Below are 5,015 nucleotides of genomic sequence, written 5' to 3' on the forward strand. Positions count from 1 at the left end.
CTTCGGCTCAGGTCATGCTCTCACGGTTCTTGAGTTTGAGGCCCACATCAGGCTCACTGCTGTCAGTGTGGAGCCTGCTTTGGGTTCTCTATCCCCTGCTCTCTTTGCCCCTTCCTTGGGGACACTCTCTACCTCAAAAAATAAACAAACATTTTTTTTTTTTAAAGGCCTGAGCTGAAATGAAGAGTCACAGGCTTAACCGACTGAGCCACCCAGGCACCCTGTGTGGAGCCTACTTTAAAAAAAAAAAAATTTTTTTTTAAATAAAGTGAAGACGAAAGCTCCAAAGTAGGAAAAGGTATTTGCAATATATATTTAACAAAGGACTTTAATCCAAAATATAAAGAATTACAAAGAAAAAAAAGGAAGAAAGGTGCCCCTAATGCTTTATGGCTTTAACTTTCACTTTTAGATCTATGATAGACTTGGAATTCATTTTTAGGTATCAAATGAGATACTGTTTACATGTGGGTACTTAACTGGCCCAGCACCACTATTTACTCAAAATTGCAAACTTCTCCTACTATACTGTAGAGGCATCTTTGTCATAAACCAAGTTACCGTGTATGTACATGTGGGCCACTTTCCAGGCTCTCCATTGGGACAGCATTGTCCAAATTACTGTGGGTTGCTTAATTTTTGACATCTAGGAATGTCAAAATTCCAGCTTTGATATTCTGGAATATTCTGGAATATATATTCCAGCTTTGATATTCTTCACAACATTTTGATACTCTTGAATAATCTTGTTCTGCTGCATTTCCATCTAAGCTGTAGAATTATTACACACACACACACACACACACACACACACACACACACACTCCTTGCTAGAACTGTTATTAAAATTTCATTTAAGGGGCACCTGGGTGGCTCAGTCGGTTAAGCGTCCGACTTGGGCTCCGGTCATGATCTTGCGGTTTGTGAGTTTGAGCCCCGAGGTAGGCTCTGGGCTGACAGCTAGGAGCCGGGAGCTTGCTTTGGATTCTGTCTCACTGTCTCGCTGCCCCTCCCCAGCTTGTGCTCTCTCTGTCTCTCAAAAATAAATAAATGTAAAAAAAAAAATTTTTTTTTAAATTTCATTTAAGTTTGGGAGAATTTACAACATGAAGCCCTTTAATCCATGAAAATGGTAGATCCTGGGGTGCCTGGCTGGCTCAGTCGGTAGAGCATGTGACTTTTGATCTCAGGGTTGTGAGTTTGAGCCCCACACTGGGTGCAGAGATTACTTAAAAATATAATATCTAAAAAAAAAAAAAAAAAAAAAAGGTAGATCCTTCCAGTTACTTTATATTTATCAATTTATCTCATTAGTGTTTTGTAGTTTTCACTGTATAGAACTTGCATGTTTTCATTAAATTCATTACTAGCTATTTAAATTTTTAAATACTATCCTCAATAACATTTTTATTTTCCTTTCCTAATCATCTAATACTAGTATGTAGAATACCACTGCTTTATTATCAATATTGACCTTGCAGTTAGCACCAATTCCAAATTCTCTTATTAAGTCTAAGAATTTGTCTGAAGATAGGATTCTTTTGGATTTTCTATGTGTGTAATCATATCACTTGCAAAAAATGATAGATTTCATCCTTTCCGATGCTTATGAAGTTAATGTATTTTCCTTGCTTTTTGCACTGGTTATGACCTTCAATAAAATGTTCAATAGAACTAGTGATAAGGGCCTTTTGTTTTAGTCCTAATATCACAATGGAGGGTTTAAATATGTCACCGTGAGGGGCACCTGGGTGGCTCAGTCGGTTGGGCGGCCAACTTCGGCTCAGGTCATGATCTCGCGGTTGGTGAGTTCAAGCCCCGCGTCGGGCTCTGTGCTGATAGCTCGGAGCCTGGAGCCTGTTTCAGATTCTGTGTTTCCCTCTCTCTGACCCTCCCCCGTTCATGCTCGGTCTCTCTCTGTCTCAAAAATAAATAAACGTTAAAAAAAAAAAAAATTAAAAAAAAAAAAATGTCACCGTATCATGTTTGTTGCAGGTTTTCATTTTTTATTTTTTGTAGACTCTTTTCAGATTAAGGAAATTCCCTTCTATTCCTAGATTTTTAAGAGGTTTTATCATACATTAGTTTTAACTTTTATCAAATATTTTTTTCTGTATCTACAAACATTTTTCTGTTATTCTATTAATATGGTGGATTAAATTGATTTTGCAGAGGTAAACAACTCACAGTTCTAGAATAAAACCTGTAGGCCACTATGTATTATCTTATTTACTAGGATTAATCTGGTACTTTTTTGTTTATGGTATTTGAATCTCTAGTAATAAGATATAATGAAACAATTTCTTTTCTAGTAATATCCTTGTCAAATGCTGGTACTAAGGTTATTCTAGATTTACAAAAAGAGTTGGTAAATATTGCTTTTGCCTATATCCTCGGGAACTGTCTATGTACTTTTTTTCTTATCTAAACATTTGAAAGAATTCACTAATGAAGCCATCCGGGATTGAGCTTGGGTTTGTGGGAATATTTTTACTAACAAATCCATTGTCTATAGAAATTCAGATTTCTGACTTCTTACATCTTGTTCAATACGGTGTGTGCATGGTTTAAGAATCTGTCCATTTTGGGACACCTGGCTGGCTCAGTCAGAAGAGCATGCGACTCTTGATCTGGGGGTCTTGAGTTCGAGCCCCATGTTGGGCACAGAGATTACTTAAAAATGAATCAATAAATTGTTAAAATATTTTTTAAAATTTTAACAAAGAGTTTTTGTCCAGTTTAGCCAAAACTTCAAAAGTATTAGATATTAGTCACAGTATCTTTGTATCATCTTGTATATTCCTTTAATCTTCATTATTTAATACTTTCTGCTTTCATTAGATTTAATTTGCAGCTTCTTGATATGAATACTTAGATACTTGCAGCCTTTTTCCTCTCTAATATATGCATGTATTAGTTTCCCGTCATGGCTATAACAAATTACCACCAGCACAGTGGTCGAACACAACACAAACGTGTTACTGATCAAGCGTTCACGACTACGCATTTGCTACTCCCTGCTCTGCCTCGACTCCACTGTAGTCAGGCTTCTCGCGTCCCCACAGTCCCCTGAGCTCTGGCTTTTCCCCAAGCCTGAGCAAACCAGAAAATGCAGATCATGCCCGTTTTTATCAGCTTATTCGGACACGGGCAGACAGGACTGACACTTCCTCCCCCACTCCCAACTTTTCCTCACTTACTGTGTAAAAGAGAAGCCTGTGTTTGATTGTGAGATACTTGGAGATTTCTTCCTATTGCAATAGTCAGTTTGAATCAAGTCTTTTCTTTTTTTTTAAATTTTTTTAAATGTTTTATTTATTTTTGAGACAGAGAGACACAGAGCATGAACGGGGGAGGGGCAGAGAGAGAGGGAGACAGAATCCGAAGCAGGCTCCAGGCTCTGAGCTGTCAGCACAGAGCCTGACACGGGGCTCGAACCCACGGACCGTGAGATCATGACCTGAGCCAAAGTCGGACGCTCAACTGACTGAGCCACCCAGGCGCCCCGAATAAAGTCTTTTCTTACCTAATTACGTATTACCAGTTTCCTGGTGCCATGACTTAAAGAGAGTACAGACTATATACTGGACTCTGCTGTCTTCACTCAGGTTGATTTACGCCAGGTTCTCAGACCCTTTGTCCCTTCCTGGCTGGGGAAATTAGGTTCACAAGTTAAATTCCAAGTCCAAATCCAGTGTTCCAGACATTTGTTGTAGCATAATGGCGAGTTACTTTGATTTTGTTAAAACGGGGTTCTTCCTGGGGCGCCTGGGTGGCTCAGTCGGTTAAGCATCCCACCTCGGCTCAGGTCATGATCTCACCGTTTGTGGGTTCTAGCCCCACACTGGCCTCTATGCTCACAGCTCAGAGCCTGGAGCCTACTTCGGATTCTGCATCTCTGTCCCTCTCTGCCTCTCCCCTGCTTGCGCTCTCTCTCAAAAACACATTAAACATTAAAAAATTAAAAAAAAAAACAACAAACAAGCAACGAGGTTCTTCCTGGTGTTTTTCTGCTTAACTCCTGGACAGAGTGTTTTTTTGTTTTTTGGTTTTGTTTTGATTTTTGTGGGTTTTTTGTTTTTTGGGTTTTTTTTTTGCTTTTTCAAGTGGGGTGGCGGGGGAGGATTTAATACACGATTCCTCTTTGAACAAGACTTGTCAGGGCTGTTTTGCGAGGTCTCTTGCGTTTGAGTCTTCACCTAATCCCAAGGGTGTTTCTCACTTCACAAAGCATACCACCTAATCCTCCTCTGCCCACCATATACTATTCCACGATATCACTCATTTGGTCCGCTGTCCCCCAAAATGGCAAAATTTCACAAACGGTGATTTGGAACTTCAACAGCCTCTTTGCGAAATGGGTCGTACTCAAATTGGCTCATTTAAGCCCTTTCCATCACCCGTCTTCCTTCCTCTCATTGATCCTCCTTCCTTTCACCCCCTTTGACCTTCTCTTTAGCTACCTTGAATCTTTTGATCGGTCTCCGTTCAATATCCCCACCTCCTCTACCTTCCTATCCGTTCTGACCATAGCTTTCCTTTCCCACCCCAGCCCCTCAACTCTCTATAGTCAGGAGAACATTATCATGTCCCTCTACCCCCGTCACAACCTCTTGATGTTCTCACAGACCCTGAAAGCAACCACCTGAAGGGAAGCTAAAACCACCAGAAGCTAACTGGAAACAGCCTGTATAATGCACCCCCTCAGATGTGCTTTGGAGACACAGGGCTGCTTGGGGCCACCTCAGTCCCCCACAAATTCAGTCCACAGTCTCCACGAGATGACACCTCCCCGAAAAGAATCCCGGTGGCCTCCACAAATGGGGTTGTGAACACTCTGGCCTTCATTTTCAGCAGGTAAACTCAACCTGTCCCATCTCCCAGAAATACAATCCTACTAAATTATAAGAGCGGGACCGAAACGAGAGCTAATATTTTTATATAAACCAGGGAGTCTTCTATTTCTGCATTTTTGGCTGACTCGGAGCTATAAACTCTCTATGTGTATCTGTGTG

At 40.5% G+C, this 5,015-nt stretch overlaps 1 non-coding gene across 1 annotated transcript; it reads left to right on the plus strand.

Annotated features, from left to right (window-relative positions):
* Window positions 1–1,146: 1,146 nt before the first annotated feature.
* Window positions 1,147–1,219, plus strand: TRNAK-UUU (transfer RNA lysine (anticodon UUU)). The gene has a single exon. It is a non-coding gene; the product is annotated as a tRNA-Lys (tRNA).
* The last annotated feature ends 3,796 nt before the right edge of the window (window positions 1,220–5,015 follow it).

The sequence above is a fragment of the Panthera pardus genome, unplaced genomic scaffold, assembly GCF_024362965.1.
Source record: "Panthera pardus isolate Hobbes unplaced genomic scaffold, ASM2436296v1 HiC_scaffold_27, whole genome shotgun sequence".
Lineage (NCBI taxonomy): Eukaryota > Metazoa > Chordata > Mammalia > Carnivora > Felidae > Panthera > Panthera pardus.